This window comes from Glycine soja, chromosome 13 (genome assembly GCF_004193775.1).
Source record: "Glycine soja cultivar W05 chromosome 13, ASM419377v2, whole genome shotgun sequence".
Lineage (NCBI taxonomy): Eukaryota > Viridiplantae > Streptophyta > Magnoliopsida > Fabales > Fabaceae > Glycine > Glycine soja.
In genome coordinates, this window is record NC_041014.1 from 19,014,785 (window position 1) to 19,036,689 (window position 21,905).

Below are 21,905 nucleotides of genomic sequence, written 5' to 3' on the forward strand. Positions count from 1 at the left end.
ATCTTCTATTTTTTACTTGCAATTTTGTAATGTGAAATTGGTATATCGTTATAATTGGGTGGGTGTTCAATGGGTGATGCATCATGATCCAAGTCAAAATCTGGAACAAGATAATTCACCTTTGCTAGGTTCAGGCACATCTAAAGTGTGGAAAGTGGTTTGGGGTGCGGTGTTATGGTCCCTTTGGACTCATCGAAATGGCATAATCTTCAAAGGCCATCATCTGGACTTTAATGTAGTTGTGGAGTTGATCCAATATAGAGCAAGGGCATGGATTTCAGCATATTGGAAGAAAGCAACTTTCTCCTTTTATGAATTCTATTCCAACCATGCATATTGCATGAAAAATGCTGAAATGAGAATGATTATGTCTACGTAGTTGTCTTCATTACTGAAAAAATAGTGTTCCATGATAGCGTTTCAAAGCATTCAAAGACGATTTTGAACCGTCTTTGAAGCCAACATCGTGAAAAGTTTTGACTTTCCACGACGGTTCTTAAAAAACTGCCTTAGAAAAATTATCATTTTAAGACGGTTTTCAAGTAAATAACCATCTTGGAATTGTGACATTCTAAGACGGTTTTCACCAGAATGTATTTTTTTTAAAAAAATTGAGAATTCTAAGATGGTTTTTGAGAAAACAGTCTTAGAATGTTTATAATCTAAGATGGTTTTTTTAGAACCGTCTTAGAATGTTTTTTAAAAAAAATTGAGGATTCTAAGATGATTTTTTCAAAGAACCGTCTTAGAATGTCTTTTAAAAAAAATTAGAAAAAAATTCATTATAAAACCATCTCCAAATGACTTGTTCTAGGATGATTATTTATAAAACCGTCTCCAAATTCATTATAAAACCGTCTCCAAATGACTTTCTTAGGCCCCATTAATTATTTTTTTCCAACAGAACAATAGAAAAGATCAAATCTGTGATTTTTCTCATTTTCTTGTTTCTTTAACATTCTATGATCCAACAAACCTTCAACGAACTTTGTTTGCTTTATGTGAGATTTCCTTATCCAGACACTAAATAAAAATATGTTTAACTACTTATTTTAGTCGATATATATAAGTATAACTATCTCTAAAAGAAGAAGAAAAACTCCCTCTAAAAAAATACTTTTTGTAACAAACAAAAAAAAATTGTTTTGCATAACTTCTTTTTTTAAAAATATACTTTTTAGACATCTTGACTCTTCACTGTTGAGCACTTTGTTTTAGAAGGAAAAAAATGCACAAAGGGGTCCCTAACATTGAATTGATTTTGGACCCTTGCAGATCCATTGAAACAACACACAGGTATTCCATGCAGCATTCGTTCTAGTGCTTCACTCTATAGACATCATGGACAAACACCAATAAAAAAAAGGGAACAACGAAGAACAGAAGAGCTAAATGGGACATTTTAATGTTACTTCCAAAATAAAAATGTGTTTAGAGAAATAAGCTAAAATTAAGCTCTACTAACATATAAACTACTAATACAGGGTTGGAATGTTGCGAGAAGCTACTAATATATAAACTTGAAGTATAAATAATATGTTTCAGAAACAATTGTAAGAGTATCGTTATCGGCATCGACCACTCTTAATAAAGTGAAAATTTATCTTTCTTTTTTGCACTTTGTTTAAGTAATATTCTAGTAGATAAAAGTTTTCCTACTTACATATATCCTCTGACTTTCATTGCAACATTGTATTGTCTACCTATACTTGTGTTAGTCATGTTCTTTAAGATATGAAAATTGATAAATTCTACCTTCCTTTTTTTGTGGATAAGATGATGATCGACTTCCACCAAGCTTGTTAGTTGCACAAAGTAGCTTAAGATGTCGCTTAAGGTCTTGATGTTCTTCTTATCCAATGAAACATGTAAAAAGCAAGGCTTGAAGCTATAAGGTAGAGAAAACTAAATGAAGCACAATAAGGGTCTTCTACTTATATGAGTTAGTCCAACGTTCCATGATACATAAAGAATATTAGTCTTTATCAAATACAAGGTTGTTTGTCATAATTAAAATTAAGAGTTAGATTGTTGTGTATAGTTGTTGTGTATTTTTGCCAAAGTATTTGTGTTGTGCTTGTAGTCCAGTATTTGTTGACTTATGTCGAACTATTGCATAGGTTCATGAGTCAAATTATGATCACATATTTTTCAACACTACTAATAATATAGTTGCTCCTAGTGTTGATCTCCTGTCATAACTTTCTGTTTCTTAGACCATTAGGACACAAGACTAGGTCTTAAGAAAATAATTGCTCCTAATGTTGATCTCCTGTCATCTAGGTCTAAAGCCCCGTTAGCATCATAATATGGTTGAATAGAAAAAAAATTGACTTGGAAGGCTGTAATCTTAGGCCAAGAGTAATAGAACTATTTAAGTATATTATCATTCTCTTGATATCTTGCCAATGTTGTTATGAATGACTAGACATAAACTGTCATACTTTATTCGCAGAAAAGTAATTTCTTTCTTGGTTATGGTGGCATACTTAAGTGCTCCAACCATTGATTTGTAGAGAGTAGATCTTACAACCTCTTTGAACCTGATTTAGAGAGTATACAACCTCCAACCATAAGAGAGGCAATAGGATCAACTTCAACCATTTTTCTATTTGCTAGGAGATCCCTAAGATACATGGATTAAATAATAGTGAGAGAGCCATCATCATGATAAGTGACTCCAATCCCGTGAAAGTAATGAAGATCTCCAAGGTATTTTAAAGGGAAAAAACTATTTAGTTGAGAAACAAGTATTTGAATAAGTTTAGAGTCATTCCTTTTCACTATAATGTTATCCAAATAGATTTAGATGTATATTATAGAAGCTGCCTTAGAATACACAAACAGAAATCAATCGCACTTGCTAGGACTAAACTGAAACTACAATAGAGCATGTTTGAGTTTATCATACCATGTTGTAGGTGCTTGCTTGAGTCCATAGATTGCCTTATTCAATCTGCAAACTAACTGCTTGTTAGAGTTTTGAAAACCTGATTGTTGTTGCATGTAAACTTCCTCTTCCAACACACTATTTAGGAAAGCATTGTTGACATCCAGGTGTTGTAGAGGCCATTTATTTGAAATACCAAGAATATAAGCTTCCTTTCTTGCCTAAAATATTTATGTATAAGCTTCCTTTAACTTGTCTACATCTCTGTCACTATATGACTGCCCTGTATAGCATCTCCAATAATGAACATCATTTAGTCTTTTTAACTCTTTTAATGGCTCTTACCATCCCACATCGGTTTTAAGAACTTTAGCAACTTTTCACTCCAATGATGCATCTATGTAAGAACTTAAACAGGTCAGAAGTTTTTTTACATCTTAATTTTTCTTTAATGGGTCTCAAAAGTTACCTCTCAATTGTTTTTTAATGGTTAAGAGTCAGTTCTTTTCTAAGAACAATTCTTACTAGTAATGTCCATATCATCTTCCTCTAGTGGTGAACCTAGTTAAAAATGGTTCTTAACTTTAAGAACCTACACAAGAACTATGTTAAAGATACTCTTGTAGTGAAAGTATAGGTTGTTCTAAGATGGTCACATCAATCACAAATCACCTTATGTGTTCTATATTTAGAATTTACCTTGTCTGTTACATCTTAAAGACAATATTGAATTACTGATGCTTATGAAATTTGAGGATGATGTGTACTTACCAACAGATGAGCCATATAGGTCAATTCAAGCTAGCTTGAGCCGCCTTTGGTTAAAGCTGTAGAAACAGCAGAAACTATGGTGTTCATCCCTTGTGGTGGATTGCTAGTGTAGCCTAAACTAGCAAACTTGGCCTCAGATAATGCTTTCCATTAATGTGTCTTGTAATTTTGGTTTTTGTTATCTTTATCTTTTGTTTTGTTTCATGAAGAACTATTATGCATGAGTAACTTCCAGGAGGGATATTCTGTGGGTTGCACCAATGTTAAGCTTTTTGTTTCTACTATTCCAATAATTTCCTAGTGTCCTTGTGGAATCTGAAATAAGTCTTACTATGACATTGGTGCAATGGTTTTTTATGGTCATATAAAGATGGTATTTACATATGACTTCTTATATATCCTTTTTATCAGGTAGTGTTTAAAGGGGCCTGTGGTATTTATTGATGCTGTTACATGGTTTTGTGAGGATTGTGCAACAAAGCTTGGGGTGCCACTTGCTCTTGACCAATCTACACCTATCTTATCTGTATCAAGAAACAATTGTATTTAGAGAGTGAAAAACAAAATAAACAGCGAAAAAAGAAGCGAAAAAGAAGCATAAGGAAAGAAAAGCTAACTCTAGCTTAGTTGCTAAAACAAAGGAAGTGTTATCTGGTCGTCACATTTCACCTGAGCCTGAGCATCCTCAATGTAGTAATAGATGTGAAGAATGTGAGGTGAAAGATGAATGTGGACCAAGGGATGTAGCTAATTTTGATGTAGGTGAAGAAGAAAGTGTCGCAAGGGATTTAATAAATTCTGATGAAGGTTTCAAATTTGTTCCAATTTCTCAAGGAGCTATCGATAATGATTCAGGTTGTGTAGAATTAGATGGTCATGTTTATGCACATCCTACTATTGATCAACATGTTTTATGATCAGAAAATCTAGAAAATGCTCCTAGGAGGCTGCTTTGAAGTGTTTTTTTGATTTTGTAGCTACCATATATCAAATATCAGACATGATACATATACATTAGTTATGTGTTGTTTGAAATTTAGATCCAAACCACCTCTACTTGGGATTTTAATGCAGTTGTTGTCATTCAAGTTCTAAATCAGGTATATATGGACTATTTTCTTTTTGTAGACGTGTTGTCTTTCAATTCAAATTGTTTGTGCATGTGTTTGTTTTTTTCTTTTTTCTTTCATATGTTATCTGGGCTAATGATCAAATTATTGAGGGTTGGATGCTTTGTTTACTTTTGATTATTTTAATTTCATAGTCATTTAGTGTACTTATTTAGCTTGAAATGCACTCAAAAGGTCAGTGTTAATATCTGCTCAATGCAATCAATCATACATTCTAAGATGGTTGTTATACTAGAATCGTCTTAGAAAGCATACGTTCTAAGACGGTTGTTATATAAGAACTGTCTTATAAAGCATCATTTCTAAGATGGTTGTTATATAAGAACCCCTTTAGAATGTATACGTTTCTTATATAAGAATCGTCTTAGAATGTATATTTTCTAAGATATTTCTTATATAACAACTGTCTTAAAATGATAGATTTTTCTAAGACGACTTTTATTAAAACCATCGTCAATAGTATTGACTTTCAACGACGTTGGCTATAAAGACGATTTTTAACCGTTGTTAAAAGTCATTTTTAACCGTCGTTAAATAACTTTTGTGCAGCAGTGTCCCTTTAAATCATTTGTGAAAAAGGAAGGATAATCCAACTTAAAACTAAATCAAGTAGAACTCTAAAGAATTTTATCATGTTAGGGTCAATTCAAATTCTAGATGATAATGTATCAAAGTTAAAATAACAAAGATATAGGTACTATCTAGATTAAATTTCCAACTAGAATAAAGATTGGCATTTAGCTTGTTCCACCTCTTCAATAGCACCAAGTATCTTTTCCAACTCCAACTCATTATAATATCTTCCAATTTCGTTTGACACGTCCAAGACAGCCTTTCGAAGCTTTTGCTGATTCTGTTGCTGTTTAGGAAACAAATTAACACATAGAAAGTGTCAAACTATATGTATGTTAATTAAGAAGAAGACAAGAAAAAATAAATGTAAAGTAAAGTAGCTAATAGAGTATTTGCTAGAGCACGTACCATGTAAGAAAACTTAATTACTAGCTTGCTCTTAATAATTTGTCTTTGATGCCAAATGGACGTGTGCAAATGCTTATTTATACATAAGATGTGGTTGAGAGTAACAATATAAAGTGAAGTTAGATAAAAAAAAAATTTAAGTAGCGATGCATTTGATTGACAAGTGTGTGATATACCAGTCATAGCAATACTATTAGATTTTTTTAGATGTGTTTTGAATGCTGACATAACATTCATACAACAATACTATTAGTTGTCTTCCTTTGGAGTTGTTCGTATTCTCCAAATCAACATACCATATGAGCCACAATTCTATAAAAAAACAATCTTAACTTTTGGAAATAAATGAGGTCGTACAATCTAACTAAGTGGAGCAACAATCTTAACTTTTGGATATTTTACATAAAAACATATAAATATCTATGTTATTGTATAAAAAAATACAATTTACCAATATTTTCAATATAAAATTGTTTAGATTATTATTTTTTATTTATTTATTTTATTTTCAGTTATAACATTTTTTTAAAAATAGTTTAAAAAAATAAATTTCTTAAAATCAAAAGTTATATTATAATATTATTGGTAGAATTTTTATTTAATTTAATTATATAATAAATAAATTTTATAACCCATGTGATGCACTAGTCATCACATACTAGTGTGTGTATGCTGAAGAAAAGATAGATTTGATTAATAAAATGTTCTTTTTTATAGTAAAAGTATAAACTAAAATATAAAATTAAGTGCATTTTTTTAAAACATTTTACTTTTAAAATTTTATTTAATTGTTAGAAAAATGATTTAAAAAATTATACTAATTAAAAAATTCAAGGAAAATAAAATCCCTTTTACTTGAATAACTAATAAAGGATAAAAAGATATTAATAAATTGATACAATATCTTAAAACATGTGTCACAAATTTATTAAAACAAATGACTACATGATAAGCATACATATATAAGTTATCTTACTCTTTGTACCAAACTAGCTACTACTGCAAATCAGGCAAATCAATACCTGATATGCCAAACTAAATTAGATCTACAATAAAAGTTAATTACTTAATTTGAAAAATCATGTGGTTTTCTTGCTTCATGGTTTTCACGTTATGACAAAATCACTATCTATAACCTATATAATTCTAGCTATATGTAATGTGATAGATTTTGTCAAATCAATTACCTGTAATGAAGATAACATTTGAGAATTGAGTTCAATTTTGAATTAAGTCAACTTCATCATACATTCAATACCCAACAAAAAAACTAAAAAAACATTCATCTGCAAATGACTTTTCACTTCATCATTTGTAAGGCCTTCCACCTGCATCAGTTCTCTAATCTATTTAGGAGTGGCCAGGGCAAAACAAAATACAAAAATTAGGTACACATTAATCCCACACAAGACAAGATCCACAGTTTCATGAGACCAAGAGTCAACTAGGCCTACCTTGTGCTCCACCAGAAACTGATACGACATAGATCTTGCTTTTCTAAAAGAATGTAAGACACAATAGCCAACTATTTTGATATCAACAAATCACTCACATAATGAAAAAGCAAGAGATTTCAAAGCTGACATTATGTAAATCTTATTTTAATACTTGACTAGTTGATTCATATATGTACAACTATTCATCTTATTTTGCTATGCCCATTGTTGCAGTTGAGTGTGATGATAGATTGCCGGAATATGAAGCACAAGAGACATTAAAAGGATTGCTAAAACAGGCAAAAGAGTATGTTCAGTTTGATTTACAAAATACAAAATTACCCACCAAGTTGTTTGCACCCCGATTAGTGCATGCAAACCAGTTGAGGCCACAACCTCTACTGACGAAACTTCTGAAAGTTCATGCCTAAACATAGCAATAGCAGCTCCACCACCTTCCTCTCCATTCACTGCTAAATTACCTCCAATCGTAACAGCATTACGCTTTGATAACTAAGATTGGATTTCATTTGTCATAGCCATTCTGATACTTATAAACGTACTAAAATACACAAACAATCAGACCAAAAAAAAAACAAAGAGTTTCTAAACACATAAATTGCATCATGCAACTAACATTTCATTGTCAGGACTCAGAAACTGTCTGTATAAAAAGTTAAGAAAATAACTCCAGTACATTCTAGTTTCTGTCCACCATTGCTTACATTAACATTGAGCTTCAACATCATTAAAACCATTACTACAACAAGGTATTCTGTTGTAGGCTTTGGCAATATATGATTAAAAATAAAATAAGCATTTCATTTTCCAAATTGAACTGTTAACTCTAGCGTTGTTCAACAACCACATTCATATTGATATAAATAAGCAAAAAAAAAAATATGATGAACGGAGCAATACCCAATGAGTAGGCCATTTCCATCTACATAGTGTGGCAAAGACATATTGGCCAGAATTGTACCAAAGGGTAGAAAATGCGCTGCCACTTTCTCTCGTTCCTTCATCCTCTTCAATCTCTCGAGCTTTGCCTTGATCTTTTCAGCTCCATTAAGATTTGGACCAAGTTCCAAATTAGAGGTTAACCCTTCCATGTCGTAGATATCATATATTCTCCTTTTGTTTGGATCTGAGAGAATCTCATATGCTTTGCATATTCGCTGAAAGTTCTCCGTAGCAATATCCTTCATCTAGTAATAGAAGAAAACAAAAGGAATTAAGAAGTTGCAAACCAAAACGAATTACTGAATTAGCACAGAGACAAAGAAAGAAGAATACATAAGGATCTTGGTATTTATCTAGAAGATAAATACAAAAAGGTTTTGGTAGGGTCTGACATTGGAACGCATGTTTCTACAATTGCGATGGTGATTTCTGCAATTGGGATTGGGATTGCAATTGTAACGTCGATTAGGTTCGAATTGAAGAATGAAATCAACGCAAAAAGGGAAAATCAAAAAGGGTTTTGTGAAGTGTTGAGAGAGAGAGAGAGTAACTCACCTAACTAGTGAATGGTGATGATAGTCTTGTTGAGTTGAATCAGTAGGGAATGATTCGGGCGAGGTCAAGTAAGCTCTTCGATGGGGACGAGTTACATTTACCCTTCTCTTTCTCTTTCTCTTTTGCCTCATCTTCCTCTTCTTCTTTGTCTTCGACGTTGTCTTTTTCTTGAACATTCTCCTTCCAAGTCCAAACCCTAAATACCATCCTCCAGAACAAACGTCGCCACCCCTAGAGCCCACCACCACTGTCTCTGCCACTTCATAACCACCAATCCCAATCCCCAAATACCCTCCTCCCCGCAAAAAACCTCGCCATCAAACACCACCACCGCTCTAAGTAACACAGGTCAGTTCCCCACAATGGTGGTGTCATCACCTCCGACGACATGGACAGTGCCGTCATAATCAGGGATTCCAGTGTGTCGTACCTACTCCCTAGCACGTCATTCGAGTTCCAATTCAGCTACTCCGAGACGCCGAAGGCGAAGCCGATTGCCATCCACGAATTGTCATTCCTGCCCTTCGCGTCACCTATGATGTCGCAAGCGTGGGCCACGAAGGCATCGCCGAAGGGCAAGAAGAGCAAGAAGGTTCCCCACTGTTGGACCACATCAACTTCTACAGTGAGGTCTCCACTGTCGCTCGACTCAACAACAATGCCCTCCTCCTTGTTGACGCTGTCGAGGGCGTCCACATCCAGACCCACGCATAACCATTCAGAGAAATAAAGGGCCATTGTGTTGCCCGATAAGCTAAGAGAGAAAACGAGAAAAAGCATAACCATTCAAAGATGTTTTTATAAACCCGTCTTGTACAGAGTTCAACTAGGACGGTTTTTTGAATAATTATTCTTCAACTTACAATTCCAAGACGATTATTCAAAAATCATCTTCGTTATTAATGAACTTAATTACGATACTGCCATTGCATTATCTTCAAAAATGGGTTTTGCCAACCATCGTTGTTGACGCATCATAATAAACAACTTTTGTAGTAGTGTCCTTGATAAGGATGTTAGTGTATGGATTAATATTTTACCCATGGCTGGAAATTATGCTTGTAACGGTTACATATTTCAGCTTTGTTATTAGAAGGGTGGGATATGCTTATGTAATTGCTGTGAAGGGAGAACGATAACCATTACATGTATGTATGTCCCTTTTGGTACTTCTTGTACCCTATAATAAAAATCTTTTGCTGATTCCAAAAAAGAAAACTCATTTTATTAAAGCCTATAATTTAGCTTTTATGTTTTTTATTATTAAATATTTTATTGTCTATTATTTTTTATATTTTATTTAAATTATAAAGCACTTGATATTTTAAAGTGAACATGTTCTTCGTAAATTTTCCCAACTCAGATTAGGATAACTTTGGGTTTAAATTTATTTAATTCGCTGAAAATTTACTACCCCGATTTAAGGTGTTTTATCTTTAAATCAATGTTTATGTTAGAAAATTATAATTTTGTGCAGTTTATTCATAACTTTAAATTGATAAAAATTGTATCAAATTATCATATACCTCAAATATAAATTCATATTTTAAACAAATAAAATTTACATTTGATCATATGAAATTCCATTTGAGGGTTCCATATGAAATTCCATTTGAGGGTTCCATATGAAATTTATGATAGGGTATGTATACAAAGTTATTGCAAATGTGTTGTCTAAAAGGATGAGGCCAATTTTGGATAAAATTATTTATGAGAGGTATTGTGCTTTTATTGGGGGAAGACATCTTTTAAATGGGTCCTTTTTTGTCAATCAGGTGCTTGATGATGCAAAAATAAGGAGGAAAGGATTGTGTTGTTCAAGGTGAATTTTGAGAAGACTTATGATATGATTCACAATGTTGAGAGTTTTTATTCTGCATGATGAGAGGAGGATGAACTTCAAAGATAAGTGGGTATAATTGGATAAAGGGATGTTTGAAATCAGCCACGATCTCTATTCTGGTGAATATGGGAGCCCTATGGAGGAGTTTATTACTTCTAGAGGATTGAGGCAATGTGATCTTATTGCTCCATTCTTGTTTTTACTTACGACAAAGGTTTTGAGTGAGATGATGAGGAAAGCTTTGAGCAGTGAGGTGTTATCAGGACATGAAGTTGGTACACTTAGTGGATGTATCTCTTATGCAGTTTAGATGACACACTTTTCTTTGCAAAATTATCCATCCATAACATTATGTGCATGAAGGCTCTTTTGAGATGCTTTAAACTAGCTTCAAGGCTCAAGGCTAACTTCTATAAAAAGTAAGTTGGTATGTGTTGGGGTGGAGGCGAGGCATGAGTATAGATATGCTGAGATGCTCAATTGTGGAATCTTGAATATACTTTTTATATATTTTGGTATCCTATTGTTGTAGACCGTAAGAGGGATGCTACTTAAACACCTGTTATCAAGAAATTCTCTTGCAAGTCTTTGGAAACATGAAACTCTCTCTCTCTCTCTCTCCCGGTGGTAGCTAGAATTACACTCATTAACTTTGTTCTCTCTTATCTCCCTCTCTCTTCTTCTTCTCTTTTTTTAGGACCACTAAGGGTGCTGTGAGAAGGTTAGTTAGGTAAATAGAGATGGAGGGTTGTGGAGGAAAGTCTTGGAATTCAAAATATGGGGAGAATAAGTGTACGGCTATTACAAGAAACACATAAAATGATTCTTTATGGTGGAGGGATTTAGTCACAAGGGTGTTCGAAGTTGAATTTACAATGGAGAAGGTCTTAGTTTAAATGGGAAATTAGTCTAATGGAGGAACTCATGAATGCTTTGGATGATTCTTGATGTTTTAGTCTTTCGTTTTTTTATAAAAAAAATTATTGATGTTTTACAAATTTCAAGTCTCGTTAATTATTTTTTTCCACACATATTCTTATTTAAAATAACTAGATTTCATTTTTTGTAAGAAACGCTCCGCTTACAGGTTACAACCTACTAAGTGAAAAGCATTTCAAAAAATAACAAATCACATTTACATTTTATATTAAATAAGAATATTTTAGACTAAATATATTACTATTCCACACTTATTAAATGTTCCTTAATATATCACCACTAACCTTAAATATCTATTGTTTTGGAACGGAAAAAATATTATATTAAAAACATATAATAATTAATATAATATAATTTTTTAAATTATTAAAATATTTAATAAAATATATTTAATGATCATTAATTAATTAGTGGCTTTAAGGCATTCCTTCATTTTCATTTTATTTGTCTATGGGGTAATGCGCACCTGAAAATGATTAGTTATACTAATTCTTGTACTAAAATACTCTTATCTAGCTCAAATACTCTTATTTATTACACTCGTAATTAGATAGGAAGAGATGTCTCCTTAAAAAAAAGATAGGAAGAGAGAGTGAAAGACTAATTAATGTATTAAAAATTGAAATATCAATAAATAAAAGTATCATTGAAAAAAGTATTCTCTCCATTTCAAGCGAGTTTTTAACGCACAAAATTTATAGTAAGTGATGTTTTAGATTTTTAATGAAACATTAATTTTTTTAATTCAAATTTTTATCCCAAATAAATAATAAAAAATTGTGTGTATCAATTTTTCAGAAATCAAAATAGATAACTTCATAAAAAAAATTCACTCATTAAGTTATTTAATATTTTCAGTCAGTTATTTTGAAATAGAGGGATTAATTAATGCTCTCTTGATATTCTAAAATGACAAAGACAAAAATTTATTTTTAAAATAACAAATAAAATAAGAGGAAGGGAATTCTATTTATTTGAGAGTTTAAATAAAAGTAAATAAATAAATTGATAAATGCATTTAATCTATGCTGTTAAATTATTTATTCCCAATAATTAATCATGTGAAACATGAAAAAGAAATACAATTTTTCGAGATAAACAAACAAAAACAGAGCTAGCCACCATTTCTTGAAAAGAGTTGAGGAATATAAACTTTGAATTAATTTATATGAAGAGAAATAGACTTTTTATTGATACGCAAATGATTTTATATTTTTATATTTTTATTTAATTATAAATTATTAAATATTTTAAATTTATTATATTTTATAATAATTATCTTGAAACATATCAATAATAATTTATGATTAAATATTAGATTAAAACTATTTTACATTATTCCTACCTAATCATTAAACTCTTTATATAATTCAATTACATCATTCATGCATTGCATGGGCTGATTAACAAGAATTCTAACCAAAAAGAAATGTGAAAAACAATAAAAAAAAAAATATACAGACAGAGGATTGGCTTCTTTAAATCAAGGAGTGCATTTTAAAGAGAGAACTATGAAGTTAAATAGTAGTTGTTTATTAAGAAATACTATATTACTAAAATATGATACAAAATATGCAGACAGAGGATTGGTTTCTTTAAATTAAGGAATAAGGAATATCTTCTTGCATGGGCTGATTAACAAGAATCCTAACCGAAAAGAAACGTGAAAAACAAGAACAAAATATGCAGACAGGGGATTGGCTTCTTTAAATTAATAATATTTTTCGTAGAAAATAAATAGAAAAATATAAATAATAAACCTAAGGTGATTTGGAATTGTCATAGGACAATATTTCTTCAAAAAGTAATTGATGAAATTTAAGTAATTTTATCTTATTGTTTCTTTAAATTTGAATTATTGAAATTTATATTGTTTTAAAACATGCCATTATATTGTTCCAAATTTATATGGATTTAAATCTATTAATTAATTAATAATATCCTTTAATTTCCTAATTAATTATTGGCATTTTTCAATTTAACTACCATTGTGTATGTCATTAAATTGTGATTCCTTACTAAAATTTTCTCTCTTTCAAACCCTTTCAAATTAAAATTCACTTTTAAAATATTACAGGAGCTGGGGCTGTCTCGTCAAGTTGAATGCACTATGTTTTTTCAATTTTTTTTTTATTTATAAGAATTGAATACGACAATTTATAATATTCAGATATCATGTTTAATCAATTAAGTTAGATTTTCTTATATATTTTCTAGTCTATCTTATGGTGTTTATATTTTTGTGAGAATAATAGCATGTTGTACTTTTGCACCATTTTTTTCCTTCACAATTTTGGTCATTCTCATCCTCGTATGAAATGAAATAGCTGCTTGCATCTGCTCTATCCTGATCTGATATAAAACATACTTTGTTGAAGTAATGTTTGTCTGATTGCGTAGTTGAATTTATTCTGAAAAATAATTGTTTTTTTAATTATAAAAATAAAACATCACTATTATTAGTATTGAATTCACGAGATAAATGGCAAAATAAGGGTGTGTTTGGTTTGCATTTTCATTTTCTGTTTTCATTTTCTGAAAGGTGTTTTCATTTTCAAAAGATTTGAATTCTGAAAACATGTTTGGTTTGATTTCTTGTTTTCTATTTTCATGAAATAAAAATACTGAAAATTTATGATATATTGACTTATTGTCTTTTTGTATTTTTAGATTTGCTTAAAACTACATTCATTGTCACCGCAATTTCATTTTTAATCAAAATGAGATTTCTGTTCTCAACTGAAAATATTGAAAACGAAAATTTATTGTTTTCATTTTCTAGTTATTTCCTGTTTTCATTTTCACTGAAAATGTTTTCAGTGAAAATGAAAACAGAAAACAATCAAACCAAACACCCCCTAAAGTTTAAAACAAAATAGAGATAGAGCAAAGATAAACGGAAACATAAATGAAGTGGTGCTGAAAGAAAAACCAATAAAAAGTTTGTGACACATTCATAAACAAGTACAAATATAGAGAATAAAATATTTGTAAAAAAAAAAAAAACAAAGAAAGAAAGAAGATAAACGTACTACATCCACAGGGAGACAAAGACTGGAAATGTGAAAAAGTACTAGGTGTGAAAGTGCAAGAAGTTAATTTTGTTTAGTATTATAACTGCAAGAGCTTTATATATGGAAACCATCAAAACGAAAGCTCAACTACCGAAATGTATTTTGGACAAAAATTTAATTTCACAAAGGAAAATCTCAAAATACTCTAAACTTTTTCGTGCCTATCTCACGGGCTCCAACTTGTGCTTAATTTCTTTTATTCTATGTGGCCACTAGCCAGTATCTTAACCTTTCCACAGTAATCCTTAAATTATTGAATATCATTTGAATCATTCATAACAGTGCATGCAGTCTGCAGAAACCTTTACTGATTACGAATTTTATAATTTCTAATTAATTAATTAATTAATTAATGTAGGTTATATATTACATTATAATATTTATATTAATTATTTATATTTTTATGAGTTTGATATAAGTGATTTAATGTGACGAGCCTATTAGACTATCAACAAAACATTGATATAAACTTAATGAGCGAAAATCGATTTGATCCATTAGGAAATAATGAGAACTCTACTAGGTTATGGTCCCCAATACATTAAATCATAAACAATTTTCTCATCCCTCCATCGGAAGAAAAAATTAATGTCCAAAAGGAATAAAGAGATTTGGTTGAGGAAAGTCATCAAATCAATTGTTCGTGTTCTCTGAAATCGGTTGCGTCTACTTCATCAATCATTATGGATTCAGGTATTCCTAAAATTCTTTTTGATGATCTAACCACTACTAGAAAAATAGCTTTTTACGACGGTTATTAAGTGCTTTTAACGACGATTGTAAACCATCGTTGTATATAATGTTGTTGTAACGCAACTACTTTTTACGACGGTTATTATGTAATAACCGTCTTTGAATGCAGTGTTTGGTTCAATATTCAAAGACGGTTATTATGTAATAACCGTCTTTAAATGTAGTGTCGGGTTCAACATTCAAATATGGTTTTTGGATAATTCTGAATTCCCCACATAATCACTAAAATAATCTTCCAATATGTGTTATGACCTATATTTAGAGAGATCCTCAAATCCCATGCCTTCAACGGGCTTCAAAAAATTTATGTTCCATGAAAAGAATAACCAGTAGTCATACTTAAATACTACCAATGAGGAAATAAGAATATATTTCTATTTTACTTTTATACAACAAGCAAAGGCAACAAGTCAAGCTCTTCATATTTCCACTATAAATTTTGAAGATACCTATCCTTGAAATCCTTTACAGTAACAAGAAATGTTGCTGAAAACATCAAGATTTGACGAGTTGTAGGAAGAAAATGAATCAGCTGCTCAATAGAAGGTTGAAACTCTGAAGCTTATCGGCCTGACAAACCCAAAAAGCAATCAAAAGCCTCAGATTGATAAGTAATTGTTACCACTAAAGACATAAATCTTAATGTTACTACTAAAGCCATAGATCATTGATGTCATTTCTTTTTATGATCAATAATAGTTCACTCAGATAAAAAATTTCAGAGGGCAATCCAACCAGACAAGGAGCCATGCAAAACAAGGTAAAAGTGTCGTGCATTTCAGTTCTGAAAAGAACAAAAGCAGCAACACATAGAAAGAAGGCCAACAACACCACAACAGGACCTCACAATCAGGCTAGACAGACAATGGGATCTCTTTGATCTAGAGATGCCAAAAGAAGACACGTTCCAGCAATACAAGTGTTATCAATGACATATCACGCAAAATGACAAACCAATAACCCAGTATATCATATAACAGATAGTGTTACAGGCAAATAACAGAAGTCTTATTCACATATCGTTTGAAATTCATGATATATCAATTATTATACATGTATTCTTGGTTATTATCGATATTTTATAAGAATTCCCTAAAATTTCAATAACTAAAACACTTTGCTCATTTGATTTATTTTTCAAGATAAAATGAATTAACTCACAAATATTCATAAAAATTAATGTAATTTTCATTGAAGCATAATATATATTAAAGTAAAGTACGTACAAAAGTTTGGCATTTAGTATCAATTGATCTTGTCCTTCTATATACTAATATACATAATTGTCTTATATCAAACAAATTATATTTTTCATATTTTTTCTTTTTTCTTCTTTTCCTTTATTTAATTAAAAATTAATTTATTGTTATATTTTTCGATAGCTTTTTTTTTTCATTCCTTCGATCTGTAATGGTCTTTTCGTTAATTTTCCTATATTCATAATCAAAATCTAAACGCAATATAAACCTTTTTGTTTAGCAAAACTAAAGATGACACACGACTTTTTGAGCAAAAAGTTGACTCAACTCCTTTTTTTATAAGATATGATCTTGTATATGATCAATATATAAAGATTAAAACCACTAAGCTTGTAGATTAATTGACATGAAGTTATTTCAAAAAAAGTCTTAAGTTTAAGTTTTAAATATACATTATTTAAAGTAAAAATTTTGGTGCTTATAGTGATTATATTTGGCTCAAATAAAATTATTTCTATTATCTAAACAAGAAAAATATATAAAGCTAGTAAGACCATGTACATGTTCTTTACCTCATACAAAGAGATTCCTAATTGTAATTTTGGTACAAGAGTCCTTATTTTTTTATTTAACTGTTGTGACTGCAAGAAAATCACCTAGCAGTGGATATGTCACAAAGTAGGACGCAAAACTTGACCAACCCAACAAGTTATTTATTTATAAACAACCATATGTTTGGTGTTTCCTTTGTCGATATATACAAGTTAATGGTGGTGAATTCTTAAATTCTTTAGGTTTGTTGGTAGTCATGACACAAAGTACAAAAATTTAACTATTTGGCTAGTCATGCCTGACTCAGCCATGCACCACATATCTATTTATAATAGTTGTACAAATAAATTATATTCCGAGTATTTATATGTCCAAATTGGATTACTAGCTTATAGCCGTAGGTTTTTACGTTTCATAAGATAATATACACCGTAAAAAATTATTATATGCTAGTGAAAAAAATTGTGTTACACTTATTTTTATTGATACAATCTTTATTTAATAAAAATTAAATTATTAATATTTGATACTAATAGTATCCATCATATTAATAGATAATTTTGTTAATATAAAAAAAGTTATATGTACTATTAGTTCATGTTATTAGTTAAAACTCAATCAATGTTCATATACTAATGTTTAATTTCTCATAAAATTGCAAAGATCAAAGAGCAATTAGTATGAGAAACGTGTGTGTAATAAAAACTTAAAACAATCCAAGTTTTGAAATGAAGAGAGCAATTATGTTCGGATTAAAATTAATAAATTTAAGTTTCGATTAAAGTTAAGTTTGTAATCCGAATTTGTAAAAACAATCCAAGCCTTACTTCTATAAAATTTAGTTTCCAAGATAAAATTTTAAAGTACAACAATACTTTTAAGGATAATCTAATATATTGCGAAACTAAATTTACTCTCGAAAAATATGTTCAGCGTTTAAAAATACTTTTTGAACTTTTAATCAAACATGCCCTTATTCTTTCAAGATTATGGTATTAGCTCCTTCAGTAATGGGTTGAACTTTCAACGATGTGAGAATTTCTAAGTTTTAATAAGGAGAGCATAGGCATTGTTGATGGAACAACCGGCAGGTGAGTGCCAGAGTGATATGGTTGGAAATATTCGAAACACCACATAATAGGATTCACACTATCTCAATTATATACAACAGAACTCAATATTAAAATAGTTATTACATGAGTAGCGAAATTACTTTTTGCCTGCTGCATATCATTTTGAATAAACTATGATCTGGTGGAGAATTTTAAAACTTAAAAGGGATTAAAATGTATGAATAATTAATTATCATAATCAATTTCTTCTCGTATATAGAATTCCAGTTTGAACTATTATATTAAATTTGACAAATACTTTTTTATTATAAAATTTCTCCATACATAGGGTTAGGACAGGTTAAGCTTGTCCTGCATCCAAATCCAACCCTTAATTTTTTATTAGCGTAATTATTCAAGCTCTAAACCAAGATGAAATAACTTGATGATATTCGGATTTTATATATATATATAGAGATTGTAGATATCTTTTATGAAAAATAATCTTACTCAAATTGGATAAAATTATTATGAATAAAAAACTCTCTTAAATATTTAACGTAATTGTATATTTAAACTTAGGCTTAAAATTTAATCACATTCAAACACCTATAGATCGATGACACACTAAATGGTATTCAAATTTAATTAAGATTGATTCTACATGGAATAAAGATATATTTGAAAGAGTTTATTTATAATTTACTTGAATTTATCTAAGTGTTTGAAACAACTTATGAAAATAACTTATTATACTTTTTTTTAACTTATAATACGTTCATGAACTATTTATATATGAAAATTGTTTAACCATATTTCTTCTTCGATTATAGAAACAATTTATCCATAGATAAACTTCTCCAAATACTTGCAAGAAAAGAAAATAAAAAAAATGAAATAATTTTTTCTCATAAACTAAATTTAACTGATGCACTAGCCATGTTTTATATATATATATATATATATATATATATATATATATATATATATATATATATATATATATATATATATATATATATATATATATATATATATATATATATATATATATATATATATATATATTTCTCTTCTATTAGTGTTGGGAATAAATTTGTATGTTCACAATTCAAGTCATCATGTAATCAATTCTAATTTTAATAATAAAGTATTAATTATTTTATTTTCATTGTCATATTTCACTATTTGATTAAATGGTCTATTTGATAATGTCTTTAATTAAAATTAAAGACTTTTTATTATAATAGAGATTATGATAATGAGAAACAAGTTTGTTCTAATTTTAATCTAAACCATTCTTGATCATAGAATTATGGTAAATAAGATATCAATAATCCGGATAGATTAATATATATGTGATAGTATTTATTGGATAAATATTAATAGATCTCATTTATTAATTTGCATATATAAATGAGACACATGTTGATGTGATCATTGAACTGACTCAATTGAAATTTTTTAATGGTTAAAATTTACCATAAATTGTCAATAGAAAATTCTCAAGAAGAGGTATAATAGCTTTCTTTGACCTGAGATTATCATAGTTATTTACAGGTTATTTGTTTTATTTTGATTCCGGACACCTAATATTTTAGAGCACTTGTTGAATGCATATTGAATATGATTAAATACCTGTAGAATTAATGATTAATCAAGAAGGAATCCATCAACTCTTGGTAATGAGTTTGAGTTCTTTGAATAAAATTATATCCTGGCTAGGAAAATTAAATGAAAGAAGAAATGAATTTCTTTAGTCATTATGAGTTAACTCAAAAGGGTTTGACAGTAATACCATACTCTAGAGTTAATCCAGAGCTGTAAAGATGGAAGAAATTATTACACTACTCTTCTAATGGTTCTTGAAAGTAAAATGTTACTTCATATTATCCGGACGTTAAAGAGTGTTGTTAGACGCTTACCTTGATTAGTATATTAATTTGATTAATATATTACTGACTTAGTATTGAACCTACGGGGTCATACACAAACGACTGTTCTAATCTTTGCTAAAGAAATTATTTTAATATTTGATTATTAAATAAATTAGAGAATTTGATATAATCAAATGATTAATTGATTTCAAAAAGGTGGAATATTATTATATTTTTGTTAGCACTGAAAATATAAATAATATGAAAGATTTGGTGAAAAAAGATAAACAAACATGTATGATTTTGTATTTGGAATTTGGGTTGAAAAGGTGGCTAGATACAAGTTTAACTTGGTCAATTATTATTTCAATTTTAATTGCTAAATGGTTAGCAATAAAAGGTAACAAGAAATAATATAGCTTAAAAAAGGATACTATCAATAATGATTTTGATTTGATCAGAAATTTGGTATCCTTAACGTGCTATAAATAAAGCCTTAGGCTGCACGTTGAAATGATCTGAATATCACTTCTCTATTCTTATTTTTTCACTTGTCAAAGTTGTTGACGAATAAAGGTCAATCTCGATGTGGATACATGTAGAGTTTTCACACTATTGAAAATTTTTTATGCTTCAAGAGCTCATCAACATGTACACTTTTTAATATATCACTTGTTTATAATATAATTTAAATACAAAATAGATTATTTTATTCTACAATGTGTGTTTTTTGAACACCTTTTTCTTACAATTAGTTTCATTAAAAGCTTATTTCAAGTTATGTATAAGTTTAATTTAACTTATTAGTTTCTTCTCTTAGAACTATATATAGAGAGAGTGCAACTCTTGTTTGAACATTATCTTATGTAAGAATAGGAGAATACCTAATAACAACCATAAGATAAAAAAAATAATAAAAGATTGAGATTAAAATATTTGAAAAGATCTCAATTATCACTTCCTAAAATATCTCAATTAACCAACCATCATCATGATTATCATCATCACCACCATGAGCATCGCTGCAACCACCACAATAATCCTCGCCGCACCACCATCATCAACCTCCACCACCATCGTTATGAACCACCACCACATCTGTTGCCATTACCTTCGCCATCGTCATTGTCACCACCATGACCACCGTTGTAACCACCACCATGATTGTCGCCACTATCATCAACTATCACTATTACCACTGCCATGATCGTCATCGTTGTCGCTGCCAACGACAACGGTCATGACGATGATGGTGGTGGCAACAACAATGGTGACGAAGTTCATGCCGGTAGAGGGGGTGACAATTATGGTAAAGGTGATGAACTAATGATATTTGAAATATTTTAGGATGTCATTTGTTTGGTGAATTATTTAGAGATTTATTGATTATATTAGATTTTAATTTAAATTTTTAAACATTTTAATCTCAGCCTTCTATTATGAATTATTTAGAGATTTATTGATTATATTAGATTTTAATTTAAATTTTTAAACATTTTAATCTCAACCTTCTATTATGAGAGAATCAACCATCCATTAAAATCCCCTCTCCCCTCCTCTCCTTCATTGGCCAATAATAATAATGAGAGAAAATAGTCTATGCACTGAGTTACACTGTCTTCTTATCATAAATTTTTCTAGTGATAAGTTCATTGACTTTCACAAATTGTCTCTTTACATTTCGATACATACACTATTTTCTATTACAATAACTGCATGGCTACCATAATTTCTGATAGGTTCACATTGTAAAATTCTTAAAGTGATGCAACAACAACAACAACAACAACAATGATAGATAGCATCGTTTAATAAAATTGGATTTGGTTTATGGTAAGAGATTGGGACACATAACATGACCTTGGGGTGAGAGAAGTCCAGGAGTGGTCG